Below are 22260 nucleotides of genomic sequence, written 5' to 3'. Positions count from 1 at the left end.
TAATGAAGACTCAGATTCCAGTGCTTTTCCTATCCTAAACCTATGACTCATGCAACTAATGCTCTTTAAAACAAACAGGATCTGTGTCAGCATCATTGCATATATGAGGAATGAAAGCTCAGGGTAGGAGAAAATAAACTTCTTCACAGACAATGAGCAAACTAGTGAGAAACTGAAGTCTTATTACATTGCCTTTCATTTGGAATTACTTTCAGGGTTTTTTTTCTGTTTTCAAGGCAATACAAGTTTGAGGGAATTACAATGAAAGCTCATCAAAAGTTAGTTTTTCTAACTCACGTTCTCTCCCAATTTCTTTTTAGCTTTCTGAGAAGCTCAAGTTGAACGTCTCAAGAGTTTCACTATCCCTGCAGCAAATGCTCTAACTCAGATTGCTTAGAGACCCACAGAATTCTCTAATCTTACTCAGATTTTCTGTTAGCTACAGTTAATACATTTCACTTGACAGACCTTTCTATTAACCAACCTTTCACACTTCTACCTTTGAGAAAATTATTATTCAGTTACAGATTTTTTTAAAAGTGTTTAATAAAGCCTGCCTACATGCCCAAGGGTTTAGAACAGAATAAAGCAATCTATGTTAGAAACATCAATACAATCATTAAAAGTGGTTTGAAATTTTCAATGAAGATTGCTTTTATTGAGAACAGATTGATTCATTGAAATTTATCCAAATAAAATGGAGAAGGATTAGAGGGATGGCATCAGACCACCAGACATTCACCCATAGGTTGGAGGGAGAGAAGAACTTTTCTATTTTTTAAGAACTTCCAACATTTTTTAGAACATTCAACATTTGGAACTTCAGCATAATTATTTTATTTTCTATATTTATATATGAAACAAAAATAATGCATTACTTACTTTCATGACTATTTTTTTTGTTACATTTCTTATTAAAAAAGAATTCCCTACATAGGTATATCAAGACTGAAGTGAGAAACTAACCTTAATGATGATAGAAATATAACTCTGGGAATGATTTGATAGTTTTTATATTATAAATGTAAAATGTTTATTTAAAGCTACAAGCAATTTTTAATTCCGACAAAATATTATCACAAGAAGTACTTAGGAATATTAAAAAAAAACCACAAAGAAATCAACATCTAATCTGACCAACCAAAATCTGAAGTAGTTTACCACTCACATCATGAATCAGATAAGCAAAAAAACCATATGATTTTTGCCACCTCTGGTATTGTAATTGTAGCCTGGAACACAACGATTCTTTTAAAAATTTTCATTACTGATTGATTATCTGTGCATTATTTTCTTAATTCATAGAAAGAATGAAAAACATAAAAGAATTTTAAAATATAAAAATACAAAAATACAGTATGACCGCATCTAGATCCAATAATGATTTGGGTTGGTAAGGAACATTTTAGCAATCAGATGAGCTGTAGAGCTGAAGAGATAGAAGAACTATAGCTAGCAGGGAAAATTCTTCACATCAGCATTTACAGGAAAAAAAAGTCAAAACCAATCTGGTCATAAGTAGCAATAGCTCAAGACATCATATAGTTTATTTACCATAACCAGCTGTCTCTGTCCAGTCACCCTGATAGTACCATGGCCTCTGGCCAGCAGCTCATGCTGCGGACAGCTCTCTTTTTGTATGACACTACTGCAGGTCATTCATTTTGCATGCCCTCTACAGCGTATGTGGTATTAAGCTTACAGTTGAAAACAATTTTACTGTTTTCGTCATAGACTTTAGCTGAAAGTCTACCATATATAGTGAAAAATGCATTATACAGAGCAGGAAGTGCTGAAAGAACCATAACATATCTTATGCAGCAAATACACAAATACTTAGTACGTAACACCCCAATCTTAGCTCTAAAATCAAGAGTTTGGATGAAATCAATAGGAAGTTCAATATAATAACAAATATGAAGATGGCAAGCAAGTTGTATCTTTTGGAAAGGCCTTATGAATGAAAGGATGGATTTTCTTGCAAAGCTTTTAAAATGCCAAGCAGCTCTTGTTGTCACTTCCAGTATGTATTGAAGCAGATGAATTGTTCCTTCTCTTCTGCAAGGGTTTGGTAATCTACATACTTCAAAATTAACAGAAAAAGATTGTATTATCTTGATTTAGTTGGGATCATATCAACTAAGAATAGACTGACAAGGTATTAGAGCTGCATTATTACAGAATTAAATACTGAATGGAGAGAGCAGCTTCCTCTGAAATCATCTTTATGTGGACAACATCTGACACTTGTGAAGTTTTCTCCTTATTGTACTAGCCATTCAAGCCTTTCAAAGGCAGCCATAACCATATCAGCAACTGAACCTAGTACAAACAGTCACTGGGCAACAAATTGGTGGCCCTATATGATAAAAGCCTTATCACTCTATTTTATATTACATGCAATAGAAATCAGTGTCAAATCTTTATTGCTCTAATGAACAATTTTTTATTTGTTGAATTTTGTTTTTTTTTTTCTGTGTAATATAATTGGGATCCATCACTATTAAAACTGCTTCAGTATCTCAAAAGCATTCGAAGAGTATGTTTCTTCTGAGACCTGTACTAAGGTATTTCATGGAGTCACAGGATGAAGCATGAAGAGCTCACCTCTCAAGCAGGGCTGCCTAGAGCAGGTTGCTCAGGACCATGTCGAACTAGCTTTTGAGTATCTCCAAGGATGGAGACTACACCAACTCGCCCGCACAGTAAAATATAAACTTTATTTATCACAGACCACTTTTGTCACAGAGGTGTCAAATTTTAGGGTCTTCAAGATTCTAATCTGAGAGTTTGATGCTTTTTTGGTTCAGCCATGGATTTTTGTCCTGATAACTTTCAGAAATGAAGGTAGAACTGTACACAAAGCTCCAAAATTGTGTTTTCTAATGAACATATTTGGAAATCCCTTTCCACTCTTGAAAAAGTAAAGGAAGAATATGCAAATAACTTCAGTATCAAGCTGTACATAAAGTCAGTTGATTACATAATTTATGTGACTTGAAGTTTAATAATTCAGAAGAATCTGTTTTTCCTCTTGGCCACAAAGTACAGTTTTGTCATCAGTGTCAACAAGTCTTAAGTCAGTATGTTTTTACTGACAATTCTCTCGGCTTTATGATGTCAATTAGAATTCCATTTTTTTGCTAAGTCAATACAATTAGATTACTACAGAGACTTCATTACAGCCACAGGCAGGACAGCAGCTGAGGTACACAATTTTCTCCCTATGATGCCACTGCTCACTAAACAGTTATTATAACAATTGTCTATAAAAGGACAATAAATGTTTGCATCTCCAATAATGTTCTCCAATAAAATTATCACTTCACAAAAATGGATATCAGTGACCTGAAACTATTACCATTATTACTCAGTGTGAGCACTTATGACTGTTGTGTTTAAAATATTTAATTGTAAAGTTCACTGCACAATGATCTTCACAGCATGCTAACAAAAATAAATAATCATGTAATGAATAGAATCATATTTTTCCCAGTGTTCTGTGACTTGAAATGTTTCTAAATGATAATATGCTATACTATTCTTAAGGAAGCTGAATTCAAATTCTGCTCAGGCTTGATGTTTCCCAGTAATATGCCTTCTTAAGTTACATTTTCAATAACCAACCATAACAATTTCAGTATAATTTCAGTGTATTTTTAAAAGAAGCTTGGGTTTCAAAAGCTTACTCATTATTTTACTTTATTTAGCTTTCTAATCATCTAAATTTTCAGGTGGTGTTTGAGAATAAATTTTAAGGTGTTTTATCTAGATACACTGGCTATATTCTAAGGATAACCTTAATCAAATTAAGTGGGATCACAGAAGTCTAGTGACAGCAACACAAGATTCAGTATAGCTGAGTCACAGAAGCTGGGGAAAAACCTCAGTTTGAGGGCCAGGCTAGATGTCACTTGTTTGGAATGCTCTGCCAAGAAACAGGGAGATGGTGCTCTGATGTTATCAGACCTCTGCATAAAACCCGTTGCATTCCCACCTTTGCATGTGTATTCTCTGTATCCCATGCATTTTGCAATCCTGAATACCTTTCTCCCCCCAAGAAATCCCCCAAGATAAAGTAGAGGTTTTCCTATGATGTAATTGTAAGACCCCAAGATTTGTTAACCTGGGTTTTTCCCTTATGTCATCCTTGTGAAACCCCCAATTTTAACAGAATGGATATGCAAACCCCCTGTTGAATATGTAGACCCTAAACCCTTTAAATATGAAGTTGTAAGTCCAGTAAAAGCATTCCAGCTTTTTGCCTCCCTGGGATTGTCTTAGCTTTATTGACCTCCGCAGTAGACTGCTGAAAGATACAATAGCATACTGCCCTAGCATCTGTGATAGCTCTCTGGACTTCGTTTCAAATATTCCTACTACTAGATAAACAGATAAAATTTGTCTTACTGAATAAATTCTAAAAGTTTATTACAACAGCAACAAAGTCAGGAAAATCATGGTAAACCATTGGATCTCAGTTAAAAAAACTCAACCACTTTTCTATTAATCCTGGTGGGCCCTCATCCCTGTTGCTCTACATATCTCAGTGAGGCATGACATATCCACAAGCGCTAGGATCAGCACTTTACATCTGCTCAGCTCCTTCTCTTAAGGCTACTGAGAAGATAAGATGAAGAATGTCTTTGCTAAGGATATTCCACCACGAGAAAACCTGGCAACCACATCAATGGAAGATGGCAGGATCAATATTTCAATAGCTTGACAAAAACTGGCACTACCTTTCCTCTGTTAGGGATACATTTCCCTATATCAATTTTAGTAGATGGTGACAAAAGTGCAATCTTCAAGAGTCAGGAAAAAAATTTTAAGAGTGGCAGATTCACGAAACTCAGATAGACTGGAAGAAGCATGCGGAATGAACACTTCAACTACGAGAGGAATTACCCTCTTTAACTAGTTCATTCCTACCTGTAGTTTGAAGTCTAAAATTTGTGTGGTGGGGTAATCATGTATTACACAATCAAAGAAGAGAAAAGATAGAAAATATGAACCAAAACCTGAATTTCTAGAAAGATGAAAAATAAGCTTTTAACCACTGTTCTTTTTCCTCTTTTTTGCATACACGTGTAGCACAACTCTGCTGTATGGCTGGAAAACAAATACCTGTAGATCTAAAGTCACAAGCATGGCTCTTCTGGCCTAAAACACACAACTCTGTTCATTCAAATTAAAAATACATGGGCCGGATATCAAAGAGTACAGAACAAGTCACACTGAATAAGTGCTATGATATGAAGAACAGGAGTATCACTTTAAAAGAAAATGATTACATTTTGGGGTTGACTTGTATTTGTTAAGCTTATTCAGTAATTTAAGTAGGCAAAGCTACACCAAGTCTTTAATTCACCATTTTAATCTTGATGTGAATTTAATGGCCTCATATTCAAAATTAATAGAGCCCCTATCCTTTCAGTAGTAATCAATAATTATATCAATATGTAAACTAAAGTCTTGGTGTCACAGGAATACAAGCATGGATCAAATCTTACTGCTATCCACAGCTCTAAAAATATAAGTTAAAAGAGTACAGGCAGAAAAGAATAGAATTTACCTTAATGGAAAAAGATAGATCAGACTGACAGAATTAGATTTAAGAATACACACACACACACATATATATATACATATACATATATACACAGTACTCTCTAATTTTATAGCACCTACCAATATGGGGTCCTGCTCCAGTCTAAAATAATAACATTTTTAAATTATAACAACAGAGATGTTTTATCATGGAATAAATATTAACGTTTTGGGCACCACCACTGTGATAACAATCATGAACAACTCAATACTTAAAATACTCTGAGAATACAGATTTCAGTTATTAATCGATAATTTTACCATGCGTTTCATGTGATACCATAAAGCAACAGAGAACACCCTAATTTCCTTGTGCAGACACCAGGAGTCTAAGATGAAATTAGGACCTCCATTGCTTAAGTTTACATGGTTTTAATTTAATATAATACATAGGACCAAGAATCTTCAGCATTTCCTCCCTTATATTAAGCTCCCTCATCTTGATTGTTACTAATGGATATAACTGTTCCCCCTAATTGGCAGTCTCATAATTTATAAACGTTGTTTCACAGTGATCGCCTGTACCTGTGCCTCCCTCTTTATAAACAATCTCCATGGCATATTAATACTGTAGCAAAAGTCTCCTCATCTTTCTATCACCCACATAACCAATGACATCTCACACAAAAGTATCCAGTACCAAGAGATGTTGAACATGGGGTGCAATTTTTAAGTGAAAGTAATCTTCAGAATCATCTTCAATGATAAAAACAGCATTAAAAACACAACAGTGGAGTAACAACTGCGTTTTACTACATGAAATTTGAAATTACTGTTCACTGCAGTTTTAGAACTATATTTACTTATAACTAAATAATTCAGTTCTATGTTTTAAAGTGCTAGAGAACTTTGATTTTCTCTTCAGATTTTAGTTACTTAGGAATAGGAGATCTAAACTCCTGAATCACCTTGGCACTATTTTTCATCAAAAATCAAATCTGACACTTTATTTTACTATTAGAATCATCTCCACAATTTCACTTTCTCCATTCCTGTTTGCATTTGCTTCTTCCAGAAAATGCAGGCAGAAGCACATTTATTGCCAAACAGTCAACCTGTTCAGATTTAGCAGGATACTAAGCACTGAGGAAGGAAGCTGAACCACATAGAAGTCATTTCCTTACTGAAAAGGGGTTCCAAATACTTAAATGAAGACATTTAATATGTAATGATTCAATTACATATTTCTTCCACATTAATTAGCTAAACTGGCAGTACTGAGGTACTGTTTTTCACTTTTTTTTTTTTTCTTTTTAAAGCAATGAATTGGATGGTGCCACTCAATTTCTGGGGTAAAATCTTCAATTCTTTCAAGCACTGTGGGAAATCTAGAGATATTCAGGTGGTCATCTATATCTCATCTTTACTATATTCAACTACTTTCATTTCTTCACTGGAGGGAACTGGGTGAAATCCTTTGATAGTCTAATGCAGGTGGGGGTTTTTCCTGACTTTCCTCAAATGACTAATGAAAATTAAATGAGACCCACCCCACAGAAAATGTGTTCTCTCTGATGTGAAAATAAAAAAGAATCAATATAGCTTGATGAAGAGACAACTGATTGGAATTGAACAAATGAAGCCTTCTTTTTATACTAACAAGAGACTGAAGGAGGAGCCCAGTGCCTACACCATTCTCAGATACACATAAGCACTGTTGGAAGAACAGAAGGAAAAATAACTGCTCTTCACTGGAACTCTACTGAGGCAGCTTTATCAATAGACAGTGTGCAGCTGCCTGTCCCTGCAAGAAGCTGGGGTCAGCAAAATGGAAAACTGACAAACATCCAACACTTGATTTGTTAGAGACTGTACTCCGATGCCATTACTCAGTCTGATTCTTGTGAACAGGATGTTCAAGGGAGAGTAAGTACAGCAGAGAGAGAGACTGACAGAGAAATTATCTGGAAGAAGAAAAAGACTGGAAAACATAGTTTTTGAAGATGCTAGTGTGGAGATCGCTATAAAAATACAGAAAAATGAGCAGATGTCCTCCAGAAGTCCATTTTAATCCTACCAATAATTCAAACTGGAATTTATAACTAGTTAAATATCCATTGGTAAGGGGGGAATGCCTACGTTGAGGAAGTGCTGTGAGGAAGACTGGCATGATGGTTATGCAGAGGAAAAATGTATGTAAAGAAAAAAAACACCACCAAAAAAACCCAGAAAAGGGACAGAGCTGTGATTCAAGAAGCAAAAAAAATTGCAGTAAAAAAAGGACTGGGAGAGAAGCCAAGCATTCACTGTTAATATTGGCAAAAGTTAATTCTCTATGTATTTTGGGAAGGCAGCTAGCACATCAGCAGAAAACACCTTTGCATACCCTAGAAACTGTCTGTGACTGTCAAAAGCAACTTTTACTGAGCATAATCCAGGAAATTAATGAAATTTCCAGAGTCATCAAAGATCCTCAGTCACACAACAACAACAAAAACAAAAACAGAAAAAAAAAAGGGGGGGGTGGATATTACTTCAAGAGTTTGCTTTTACCACCCTATCACACTTATCAATAAGTGAAAGTCTCCAGTTTTCTTTAGATAAAAACTGCTAGATTAACAAGAAATTTGTGTTATTCTTTAGAGATAATTTGACTACTGTAAGCTCACCAGCAATTAAGAGTCCTTCATAAACACTCTCACCAGCATCTGAGCAGTAATGATGGGATTCGTGACAGAGACAAGATGCTGGAAGCATGTTGGAATCAGAATCTCCCATTTGATTAACTACCCGCATCATACTTCACCCATGTTTGCATCAATGAATCAAACTGTCTGATCAGAAATGTTCAGAATAGATCCTTTCTTACTTGTAGCAATCAATGAGTTTGCAGGGTTTGCAAAAATCCAATTCAGCATACTGAAATTCTTCCTTTATATTTCTGTTACAGAATATGTTCTACGAGGAATCCCTAGATTTTATATTTCTGATCAACCAACTTACTGATAATTGACATTAAAGTCTGAAAATAAGAGTTTCTAAACTTACAGAAAATACCTACTGCATGGATGTATTTTTCTTCAACACTTATTTTTGGTGGACGTGTTATTTCTTAGTCTATTTTCTCTTCTTTATCCAAACTCCTGGTCATGCAGGCTTTACAGACTTCCTACTTCCAGACATCAATGGACTTAGGATCTTGACTTAAGATGCTAGGGCCATTCCATGCTAAACTCCAGCTCTATGCAAAGCTAATCCCTCACTAACTTTAGCCTATTATTGAGGCAGCTATTTCTTTATAGAAAATGACCTCATCATTGCCCTAAGACTAACCACTCCATCCATTCCCAACATTCCTGTAATTCTCTCCCCCATCTGCTAAAGCAACAGCATTTTTAGGGTTCCAAAGCCTTCCATTCCTTGCAACAACATAATAAATGCACTGAAAATAATTAATGCTTATAATTATTTTCTTGAATCAGCCTCCTTATTTATCTGAAATATTGTATGGATTTTGATCAGTCCTCTTAGAAATTAAATATCCCAGTCATTGTCCCTACTCTCGAAGCTGTGACTTCTTCAGAGCAAGGCATCTTTTCCTTTGGCATAGATCAATTTCAAACCTTTCACAGGCAACCCCAGTTGCAGACACCTAATTCCTCAGGTAAGTTAGTCACACACAGAAAGCATTTTCTAGTGGAACAAGCAGTGGGTAATTATTTTACAGTGTGAATAAATGAACCTCTATGTCTTCCTAAAGTCTTTATGTACTGTGTGACAGACTACATAACATACTATGTGACATTCACAACACAGAGACTTAACAAAACAGACTGATTCTTCACTGTACATTTTTTCAGATTAACCAAACAAGATGCTTGACAAATGCCACGCATCCAGCCCATATATGCCTGTGTCGTTATGAGAACATCTTCCTTGGACACCTGAAAAGGCTCCTGGGACCTGCAAAAATACAAAAATCTCTCTTCTTTATTATTTCTCTTAAACATTAGGGATTTGACATTTATGTGACAGATTTCATAATACTACTTGGTAACCCTATAATTTGCCATTGGATTATGACTGCCATTTCACGATCTGTGGTCTAAATCTCATGCAACGTTACTTAAATCAGCACTGTTTCTGAAAACAATCTCTTTCTGCTTAATTTTGAAAATGATTATTGAAATTGCTTTCTTTTTTCAGCCTCCTATCTCTTCATGTGACCCATGATCAGATTTAAAATCTATTTTCATCTTTGTTTACTTCTTCTAGCATTTAGATTCAAGATGACTAATTTGCTGGAGACATAGCATTTTGTCAAGCAGAATTACATGCAACATCCTTGCTATCTAACTGCAAAAATAATTAGAGTCTGTCACAAACTATACCATATAGAGGGACTATTTAAAAGAACATGTAGTGACAGGACAAGGGGGAATGGTTTCAAACTGAATAAAGGTATGTTTAGAGTAGACATAAGGAAGAAATTCTTTACTGTGAGGGTGGTGAGACATTGGCACAGGTTGCCGAAACAAGTTGTGGATGCCCAGTCCCTGGAATCGTTCAAGACCAGGTTGGATGAGGCTCTGAGCAACCTGATCTAGTGAAAGGTGCCCCTGTCCCTGTCAGAGGGGTTAGAACTAGATCATCTTTACAGTCTATTCCAAATGTCCCAGGACATTCTGGGATGGTTCTATGATTCACCAGCAAATTTACAAGTCCCATATATTCAATCTTAGCTTTTTTGGCACAACCAAATAACAAAAGTAAAGTACTTAATAACAAACTCCAAGTCATTCCAGTATCATCCTTGTGAAAAGATAGAAATAAAAAACATTAGCCTAATAATGCATTACTGGAAGGTACACTGATAACTATGAAAAACACAGTCTAAAACTTTTAAATATACACTATAGGATTCTATACACAACAAAGCTCTTAATAAACTAATTTAATTTGCAGAACTGAAGACAAGGCATTCCAGACTGAGGCATCTGGAACATGTAAAAGCATTACTCTAATCTTATAACTTTGCCGATGTTGGTAAAATTGCTGCCCTTCTTAAAGTAGTTAACTACTAATAATTAATGGACATGGCTTTAATACATCAGTTACTTCAGAAAACTCACATTACCTGAACAAATAACTAAAATGGTACTATTGTTTTGGAATCAATAAATACAAAGGTTGTGTTTTTAAAATTTAGAACTGAGAATTTTAAAGGTTAGTACTATACAAATACAGAAAGAAGTTGGCAAGCACAATCTCACTGACTAATCAATAAGAAAATATTTTCTTGAAGACTTGATTTTATTTGGCTGGGATTTTCTGTGATGCATGACATGAATACATCACTGGAGACAGGAATTTGTTTGGTGACTATCAAACTGTTGTGCAATCTTACACCACAGTAAGCCTCCAAATGAGTAATCAGCAGAATACCACTGTGATTCTGAATTCCTGGTTTTGTTTCTCTTTTCAGTTTTAATTCACGAGAGATCAGATAAAGTGGTTCCTATGAAGTCAGATAAAAGAATAGTTACCAGAGTCTGTGGAAATACAAATCAAGCATAGGAGATCCACATAGCAGGAATTAGCTAACCTATACACTGAGCTTCTGATGATGAGCAGTGGAGTAGGCAAATGAAAGTAAGCAGTAACAAGTAAATTTACACTAGTGCTCCTAAACGTTTTGCAAAACTAATTCCCAGTGCATTAGCTATGATATCATATAAGGGTAATTTTCTGAACTGATTAATGTATTACCTGATTGAATGCAGTGAGTCTCTTACTTAATATTTTCATTAAAAACTTCAGAGAATTGGTACACAGCATCATTTATTCACAGACATGCCAGTGAAGATAAGGAAAGGGTGTTCACAACATTTTAAAAATCCTAGCATTATGAATACTAAAATAATCATACAGCAATTTTTTTATTTCAAAATGCAAACTGATTCTCAGAAGAGAAACTGAGAATAAAAAGTCCATTGTTAAGTGGGAAAAACTATTTTAGGAATCATCAAAGGAACAAGGAAAAATGAGGCTGGGGGTGAATAGGAAAATTTCTGTAAGTAGAGAGTAGAGAGGGTCTGGCACAGAGAAGAATAGGAACCATTTTCAGAATTCGCAGTCAGAAGTATATTCTGGAGGACAGTAATAACACTATTTCTACACCTCAGAGAAGACAGAATTCCAAATACTTAGTTTCTGATACTTCACAAAGAATAGGAAAAAAGAAGAAAAACAACTGGACAGATCAAAAAAACCCAGTTATCTTTGGTTTTGTGAGTATTGACTCAATCACTCATGCTCACAGATTCTAGCTAGTGAAGTGCAACAATTACCCTACTCTCTTTTTAAATTCCCTAGAAGTGCTTCACCTTACATGCTCATCACTGGAAACTGTTATTGGAGTAGTGAGGCATTGCACAGCTACTTGTTAGGCTGCCTGATGAAGCATGATTCCTCATCAAACCTTCGCAGTGTATGTAAAGCTTACTTTGAGCTTTGCCAAAATAGTGTAGACTTCTTCCCTTCTGAAGCCTCTACCCCTATAACCAGGCACAAGGCTGGCAGTCAACTCTGACCACTTCCACATTTGTACACCAAGCACATGTTCTATCATCAGTAGCTTCCTTTTGTTTTCACTAAGCCATCTTGGGAAAATGTAAGAAAACACAATAAGCACTACAAATGTACATGTGACAAAGAGAAATGTCATATCCCAAGTACTGATTTTCCCTGAGCCTACAATGCCATTCATTCATAGACAGACAATACTGTACTGTTCGTGTATAAACTTATAATATGTACAACTAGGATGGAAAAGTAACAACCTCCTCTTCAGGATGCTATGACTGGATAAGGAATTTTATTTACTTAATCAAAACTACTAGAAGAGAGTGGGTAATCAACCCCTTTTGGAATTATAAGTCCTAAAATGCCATTAATTTGCCAACATGATCTAAAGACATAATTTTATTTTTTTTTTAACTTCAGCGATAGACTTACTACTTTATTTTAGAACAATAGGCCTGGCTTTTGTAGGCAGCAAACATTTCAACCCAAAATTTTAGTGATGTTATGGCCTGCTAAATTAAAAATATCTATACATACTATGTTACGCTAGTCCCATTTTCATATACGTACACTGAAATCAAATACTTCTAGTGGATAAATCAGTGTAACAAACAAACAAAACAAAACAAAAACATCAGAGTTACCACTATTATTCATGTTAAGTTTCCCTCAGAGAGCTTAGATTGATCTTCTTGTTTATGTACGAAGCATCTCATTTTATCAAACAGCCTTTTAAATTTCAGACAGACCAAAAAATTGAAACTGCTGTATTCCCCTGAGCCCTCTGTATAGGAAGATATTTCACCTAGTGAATACAAAAATTTTTCATTTGTCTTTTCATTCTTTACCAGTTTTGGCTGGGCTAGAGGTAATTGTCTCAATAGTAGCTACTGTGGGGCTATGTTTTCGATTTATGATGAAAACAGTGTTGATAACACAGGGATGCTTCTTTTTTTGTTATTGCTGAGCAGCGCTAACACAGAGCCAAGGCCTTTTCTACTTTTTGTACCACCCCACCAGCAAGGAGGCTTGGGTTCATAAGGAGTTTGGAAGGGACACAGCCAGGACAGCTGACCCCAGTTGACCCAAAGGATATTCCAGACCATATGGCGTCAGGCTCAGCATATAAAGCTGGGAAAAGCAGAAGGAAGAGGGGAGATGTTCAGAGTGATACCATTTTAATTCCTGAATCACTGTTACACGTGATGGGGTCCTGCTTTCCTGGGGATGGCTGAACACCTGGCTGCCTATGGGAAGCAGTGAATTCCTTATTTTGCTTTGTTTGTGTGTGCAGCTTTGGCTTTACCTATTAAACTGTTTTTATCTGAACCTACATGTTTTTTTCACTTTTCCTTCTGATTGTCTCCCCAGCCTGGCATGTGGGAGAGTGAGTGAGCAGCTGTGTGGGGCTTAGTTGCCAGCTGGGATTAAACCACAATAGTGGTGAAGTTTCTGCATTATACTTAGTGTAGGAGAATGCAAAGTGGTGTAATTTAAGCTTATATCCATTTAATGATGAACAGCATTGTTCCTGAAAAAGCCTAACTGGTTTGAATTAATATGGATAAAAGTTTAGAAGAAAAAAATAAAGTTTTAAAAAATTGTGCTTAAAGGGCGTATTTATTGCATCCTTTAATTATAAATAGGTTCAATTATGAAGTATCTATAGCCAAAAGAAAATGAAATAAAGTTCTACTTGACCATATTAGAAAATACTATTGAAATACTCTTTCTGAAATGCTGACAAAATTGGTTAACTTGTATCCCTCCTTCGTGTCTTATGCATTCAGCCTATAGAGAATGAGTCATTCTTACCTTAAAAGTCAAGTTTCTGGGACATCATCTCATGAGATCCATGAAAAATGTTTTCAAGACAATCTGGCACATATACAACTAAAAGTGAAGCCTCTGTCCTAGTAATGGAATGGATTTAATACTGTGGTTTAAATTTCTAGGTCAGGTGTATCAGCATACACTGATTATCTGACTCCTTGGAAACACAGTTCTGTGTAAAGATTAAGATAACATTCTTACTTAAGAAATTCTTTTTCTTTGAGCCAGAATTTTTCTTTCTACTATGTTCATAATGAGGCAGATTATTCAAGATATTATCTACAAAAATATATTTACAGTTGCTTTATATTTGTTGGTAAAGACTTCCTGCTGCAACTTTATTCACTGTGCTGTTTATTCATTTGAATCATTTATCACATTATTCTGTCTAAACTGATGATAGAATCTTGCAAAGGAAAGGAACTGAAAAGCATTAAAGGCATCTACAGCCTATGGTGATTTGGAATAAACAGAAGAATCAAGTCCCCCACTGTATCATTATTTCATTTAAACAAAGATCTTTATGTCCTGAACCTTTTCTAAAAAAGTTATTTCAAAACCAGTGGGAAAAAAAATGTAAACGCCAATGGGTATTGAGGACGTATACCTAAATATGCACACATACTGAAAGCAACAAGCCAATGTAGAGTCCTAGACAAATGTCATGTTTCACTTAGTCATTCAAGTTGCAAATTCCAGTGACACAAAGCAGAAACAATTAAGAGATTGAAATTAAATGACCAGACACTGCTATGGATACAAACCTTGTATGCCACTTATGCACACCTTGCCAATCCAAACGAAAAAGAGAAAGAAGAAAAGAAAGAAATGCTTCTGTGTAGAAAAGAGAGAAACCACAGTTGTTTTCTGCCAAACTGCCTAATTCTACCTATAGCATCACACTCAGGGAGATCCTCAACTATGTATTATTCTACACTCCACAATACCAAAAATAGTAAAATACACTTTAGCTGTATTTCAGTTATTGCACCATCAAATGAGTTATGCGTGCTATAAAAGTTACAACACTGAACAAAAAGAAAGAGCAAGGAGCAGAAAAATACATAAAAGCATCATACCAAGGAATTTAATTTAAGATAATTAGGAAACATAGGTAAAAAAAGAAGCAAGCTGTTTCTATGCAAGAGTGACAGACTATGAAGAGATGCCTCAAAATCAATACTGAACAGTGTTCTGGTATCACTCTCCAATCAACAGTGTACTTACGCCATACTGACAATTGTTTTTTGACCTGATTTTGTACTCTTGAAATTTTTGTGTTTCTTCCTGTGTGTCAGTACATTTCATTAAAATATACTTTTATATACCTGGTTGTATAAAACATGTAGAAAGCATAAATATGTTATAAATTCAAAAGCCTCTAATAGCAGTATTTCACTACATAATATTGCTTTTGCAGATATTCATAGTGTATTCAGGATTCAGGAGGATAATATTATGAATAGATATATTCACAAGGGAGCTGTTAAGATCTATTGCTGCTTTAATCTATATAAGACAGTTTTCATATGTGATCAGTTGGTTTAAACAAAAAGCACATTCATGTCAAAATTTCTGAGGTTAATTAGCTTACAACCTATGGATTTTTCTCTTCATACAAATTCTGAATTGGCACAAGTATGTCTCAGAAGCATTACCACACTGGTATTACTGTGGAAAAATCACCATCCTACACTATTCAAAAACTGCTCCTTGTAGGCATTTCTTCTGAGCTTAGATCTAATGAGTTGTTGCTATTTGAAAATTAGACGCATTATCAATATTTTGATACAATAATTAAGTGTTATAACACCTTAAATATCAACACAGTGTTGCAAGTATTTAGCTTTGTCTTTTAATACATATGACCTTAAAATAAAATTTTAAAAGGTTTTAAATACACCATCTGAAAGTACGGCTTACATTGATAAAAGCTGCAACTCTCTACACTCTCCAGTTTTGATGCAACAACTGCCAGGTAAAACTAAAAGTGTCCTGCTGATCCAGGAATAGTTAGAAATAATTAAGCTGGGCAAGCACAAGATCAATCTCAATACATACTACTGGCAGGAAGACAGAAGGGTCCTTAAGCTCCTAAACCCATCATGCCCACTCCAATCCTTTTCATATTATTGTTCTGATCACTCTTGTAATTTGGACAAAAATTTCAACTTATTTTCAGAAAAACAAGGAAGCAGTGAAAACAAGGAGTCAAGGAAAAGAATAAGAGAGAACAATGAGCCCGAAATTAGTTAATTAGTTGTCACATTTGATTTAGGATATATCTAACCTTAATAAGGTCTGTCAACCATGAACATACTTTAAAATGGCCTAGAAATGAAAATCCAGTCTCCATCTGTAGCTCTATTTCAGAGACATCAGCATCTCTGCTTTTTCCAAAAAATCTGATTTTGCACGAAAACTTCCAAATTTATTGATCAGGGCCCTCCAAAGTACACGTACATGCTCTAATAAATCCTATTTACTTAAAACAAACCAACCAACCAATCAACAAAAAAAACCAAAACCAACCAACCAAACAAACAAAACAAACAAAAACCCCTACCAACAAAAGGTGCTTCAGAAACAAGCACAAGTAATTAAATAAACTATTTGTCTTTTTTTCATAAAGGAATGTACTCACCAGAGAATACATTTACCTTCCTATGGAAAGATAGAACCTGATAAAACCTCTACTAAATAGATCCCATTAATACTTGATCCCTTTCTAAAATATGCAGTCAGAGTTATCCTGAATATAATTTTTTCATTAAAAAAGCACAATAACATTATGATAATTTTCAGTGTAAATTATCTACTCTTCCGTATTAAAAGATACAACACCAATCCATTCTTGAAAAAATGGGTAGAAACTTGAATAGTAGTGGATGAAGTTTTTAAAATGCAATTCATTAAACTGATCTTTGTTGATGTATTTTAGTCTACAGAGATTTTGGTAACACCTTCCTGACAAGGAAACAAGAGTGCTTTATATTGTCTGAAAAAAGCGAAAGGGGGAGGAAGGGTGGAGGGGAAAAAAAATAAGGGAATTTGACACTACTTCTGTTTGTGCTGTTGCAATAATAGCCTCTGCTCTTTATTTCAAAGGAGAAATCTGCAGACAGCTTTTTGTTCTTTGGGTAAACTGTTCAACAGCAGCACAAACATCCCTATAAAGTTCAGTGCAAGAGACTGCCCCACATTTTGAAAGTCATTTTGGAACATCTGGAAGAGCTTTCCTTCATTAAACAACTTCTTTAAGGAAACAAAGTTTGAAAATTAACATCTGCATTTCAGCTTTGGAAGATTCCACAGTGGGAAGTTTGTTTGCTCTTAAATTAAACTGCATTGTGAAGTCATTTTCTTAAATAACTGTGCAAACAGGGACCTAGTGCCTGAAGCCACTAAAGGATGCAGAGTTGCCCTTAGCCATACAGATTGCTAATGCCATGGGAGTTTTTGTTGTTTGTTTTTGCTAAATAATTACTTAAAAACCTTATAAAGTTGATGAGGAAATAGGTACTTATTTTCAACTGAAACATTATCCAGAATGAGATTGTTTTTCTTATGATGGTCTGATTAAGGAACTTCAGAATTTCAAGCAGTATTTTTAGGAAGACCTGTATCCATTTCCCTGTTATGCGGTACTCAATGCATTCCAAATGTTTCTTCTTCCCATTTAAGTCTCCTCAAGAAAACATCAGAGAGAGACTTGAAAGGTAATGCATTTCTTTTTAGCCATATTACATTTCCTTGCTTGAATTATTGTGTTGCTTTGTATTTGACAGTCGAATTACCTGTCATTAGTTATGACAAAGTCTTTTAATTTATGCCCTATTTTCATTCTGCTAATATTTCAGACAGATGTACAAGATTTTACGATGCTATACACCAGGTGCTGCATAAGGGAAAATGAAGTAATTAGTTTTTTTCTTCCACCTCATCTTTTGTACAACCTGTAGCTCCAAAGAGAAATATGAAATGGTATTTAGAAGTATTTTGCCTCACAATGTCCTGTACTTACTTTCTCCCTAATATGATCACAGTTTAAAAAAATAACCAGCACATGGCTGTGGTTTTCCACTTAAGAGAAGTATATTGTCCTACAAAACTCTATTTGTCAATGGGAGCATCTAGCTAGTTAGCACATATATCAGCATGCAAAAGGTTTAAACAGGGGGTCGTGGTTTGACTGACCCTGTCCCCTGAAGCTGAAAGATGGGTAGCTCCAGGTGGATTTCCGATGCAAACAACATCGAAAGCTGCAGTAACGCCTCTGCGAAATGACATATTTGATAGATTGGAAGAGAAGCTTATTGTGCAATAGGAATTAGAGCCACGAGGTGGAGAGGGGCCGGCAGGCCCTGCGGGGGGCCAGGCCCTTCTTCCCCCCCTGGCTGGGACCGCGGGGGGCTCAGCGCAGTGTTAGAACTGGACCGGGTGCCGTGGTCAAGGGCCAGGAGGGGTTTCCCCCACTGCAAGTGGGGGCAGCAGAGGACGTCAGAGCGATGGCGGTGGCCCAGCACAGCGTTGGAGCGGCCGGGGCCGAGTTGGGCCTCTGGCCAGAATATGCAGCAGCTAGAGAGCGAGAGAGAAACTCCCCAGGAGTTCTCCGGCTGCCCTCACTGCCTTCCCTCACTGCAGGGGAGGGGTGGTGAGGAGCTGGTTGGGCCCTGCAGCAGCCACGGAGTAGCCTGGGAGGGGCCAGAGCGGCAGCCATGACACTGGAGCAGTGGTGGCCCGGAGCAAGCTCCTGCGAAGAAGTGGTGGCAGCATGCAGTACACAGAGCAGAGCCGGCCTGGAGTGGCCCAGATGGTACCAGCGGCCAGCTGGAGCTGGACCGAGAGACGCGGGAGCACCCTGCAGAGAGAACTTGCAATGGAGAGAGAGAAAAGCTACACTGGAACGTCTTGGGGTAGGACTCAGCCGAACACCAAGAAAACAGCGACCCAGGGAGAGGTGGATCCTGCTTGGAGAGAGGTTCCCTCGAGAGCTTACTTCTCCAGGAAGGGACCCCCACACGGAGCACAGAAAAAGAATCAGAGTTTAAATTCCCTGTAACACGTGGTGAAGACCATGGTGAGGCAGGCTGTCCCCCTGCAGCCCATGGATGAACCCTCGGTGGGAGCCGAGCGGTTAGAGGCAGAGTACTGAGCCCCCCACACCTCACAGAAGAGAGAGAAAGAAATAAATTTTTCCAGCTACGGCGAATCGGAGCTGTAATCCTGAGAGTGAAGGAGAGACTTCTCCTCCTGGACTGATATGGGGGAGGAGGGGTGATTTTGTAAATACATAGGTCTGTCATCATAGGAGAAACTAGTTAGAATTGTTGTATATATTACTTTTTAGTTTCTATTCTGTTAGCAATAAATTTTGTTATTATTTCCCCATGCTGAGTCTGTTTTGCCTGTCTGTGAACTTCTCTCACCCTTTAGCAAATTTGTGGGGGTTTGAGAATTGGGTCCAGAGTCAAACCACGACACAGGGACATATTACTCCTCCTTGCAAAATCACAAGCTTGCCATGGGCAGAACCACAGCTCATGCACAGGGTATCCCCTTAAACATTAGGCCTACATGACGAGCTTTAAAATATCTGAAAGAACTTCATTTATCCAAAGAGCTTCTGAAAGCTATCAGAGAGTAAAATCCTCTTCATTAAACAACTATTAATTTTGGCATTATTAATTCCAGCATTACCACTATTTAATTACTAACCACTAATCTTTAAAAGCTTTGAAACTTAAATGCCATAGAGAATGACAATAAATTAATCACTGTAATGAGAAATCATGTTACCTGCATTTTTTTCCTTGATTAAACAACTACTTTAAGGAAACAAAGTTTGAAATTTAACATCTATAGTCCAATTTTCACCTAAAATCACTGAAGTTCCTTGGCACTTTCTATTAACAAATCAGTCATTTCCTTCTACTTTCCAAATAGTCAATACTCATTGAAATTCACTAGATGAATTAGAAACAAGACACACATAAAAATGGAATTAAATATGTTAACATACAAACCCTTTATTTATGAAATAAAGGCAGGAAACTACAAGTAGACTGACACGTTCAGCCAAGAGGAAAGTACAGCTCTATCTCCAACTTTAAAATGTGAAATATGACAAAAAATTCCCTGAGCAGTAGTTTGATTTGAAGCTAATCAGTACAGGAGCACCACTCAAAATAACTTATCTCACTAATCTAACCTAAGTTGTTCATCTGACAAAGGTGAGTTTAACAATGTCAAAAGGAGCAATATAGCAGAAGCATCATTTACTACAGGAGATTTCTTGACTTATCATAAAACAGTGGATAGAAAATCCAACTCCAGCATATTCAAAGCTGGTTAGTATTTGTGCAGAATCACATATATTATACCCTAACCTATCTCATATGGAATTGTTTTCAGATAATGATGCTTAATTGATGGCCTGGAAGGTAACAAAGCACAGGTAGTCCTAACACTGAGGCAAATTTTGGTGGGAAAAAAAAAAGGAGACTGTCAGTGATTCAAAAGATACACTCCTACAAAAAGTCTTCCCAATTCAGTTTATACTATTTTCCAGCTCTTATATTCTATATATTTAAGATTGGGTCTTGCATCTAACTGTTGCTAGCATTTTTCCTGTAACTTTTCCACTTCTTATACTAATGTACACACAACAATGTTCCTATGTTTTGGTAATGCTCACAAATAGCCTTAGAATAAGGTTATATCCTCAGTTTTATCTGATTTTTCCTAATTAATTTTCTTTGTGAAAACATCTAAGACTCCAAATGTAATTTTGAAAACAGAACAAAACCAAACAAACAAAAAAACCTGACAAAACCCAAAAAACCCCAAACAATCAGTAACTGGTCAAACACTCTTATCAAGTAAATAGAAAAATAAATAGGGAAAACAGAGAATCAGTCTGTTTTCTACCACCTCTCCCCCAAAAAGAGCTGTTTGACAGTTTAACAGTGTCTATGCAGACTATTAGATTGATAGGTAAGTTAGGCGTTACACACAGTCTGAACAGTATTCACCGCAAAGTACCAACTGGAACTGCAGACCTGCTGGCAAAGCTCTGCAATGTCACTGTACAAAGCTGAGGCAGTAAGACAGCTTCAGGTTTTCAGTGCAACATCCATCTGTAAAGAACTGATTTTCTTTACAGAGTGATTGGAGGAACTACAGACCACTGATCCTGACTTCCCTTTCCGGCAATCACTAAAGACTCTGTAATACAGTGTAAAGTCACTGGCTACACTGACAAATATGATCTATCGGAAGGATGCAGCATAACTTCTGCAGACGGAAATCCTGGCTTAGAGACCTTATGAAGGGCTAGGAGGGTATCAGCAAGCACACAGCCAAGGGGAACCAGCAGGCAAAAATTATTTAGATTTTCAGAAAGGCACTAACAGACTTCCACAGCAAAGTGAGTTAGAAAAGCTGAGCAGCTATTAGATAAAGCCTTTTGTTAAGAGTAGTACTGGTTTCATTCAAGGCCTTCATCAATGACTTGCAGAGGGCAGTACACTGTGCAGTCTGCATCTGCAGACAATATTAAGATTTTCTGAGTAGTGGTGCAACTCCTGAAGACTTTGTCAAATCAAATGGGTGTGATGATTTTCATAGCTGATAACTGTAAGGTAATGTAGCTATAGAAATTAATCCAAGCCATGCCTGCTGTGGTGGTTTGCAAAACCTTTTCTCTGAGGTAGTAATGGTTTGCTCCACTGATAATACTGGATCAATCAAAAGTCCACGTGCGCCCTACGGAAATTACATACCCACAGAAACGGAAGAGAAGGTGGTGAAGATAGTTTAGAAGGTAGGTAGCCATGATCTGAGCCAAGAGGAAGCAGGGGGCCATTGAGTCCCTCTGGGGGCCAAGGGCCCCCAGCTGAGACTATGGGAGACCCGGTATAGTGTCACAGCTGGACCGGGTCCCCTAATCAAGAGCTGGAAGAGTTTCCTTACTGTCAGCAGCAGCAGAAGACATTGAAAGTGGCAGCGGAGCAGTCCTGAACAGAGACAATGCTGGCTAAAAGCCAAAAAGATAGCCAGTAGCAGTGAGATAACATGAAGCCAGCCGAGAGACACAGAGATGTTCCTGCAGGAGGGAGAGCTGGCAACAAAACAGAGGAAAACTCAACAGGGCTGTTTTGGGGTAAGACTGTATCACTTTCCCAAAACCCAGAGACCTCCTGAAGAGGAGGGGTGGACTTCCAAACCCAAAATGCAGCAGCAGCTATAGAGAGAGAGAGAGAGAGAAAGGAGCTGAAAAACTCAGAGTCG

General features: G+C 36.8%; 1 protein-coding gene across 1 annotated transcript in view; it reads right to left on the bottom strand.

The window, feature by feature from the left end:
• The window catches only part of SGCZ (sarcoglycan zeta), a 435251-nt gene that overhangs the window by 190297 nt on the left and 222694 nt on the right, over window positions 1-22260 (bottom strand). The window lies entirely within an intron of this gene.

Source organism: Pipra filicauda, unplaced genomic scaffold, assembly GCF_003945595.2.
Source record: "Pipra filicauda isolate LSUMZ 115617 unplaced genomic scaffold, ASM394559v2 scaffold140_size2443280_pilon, whole genome shotgun sequence".
NCBI lineage: Eukaryota > Metazoa > Chordata > Aves > Passeriformes > Pipridae > Pipra > Pipra filicauda.
Note: the sequence above shows the minus strand (reverse complement) of the source record. Positions and strands in the feature narration are given on the sequence as shown.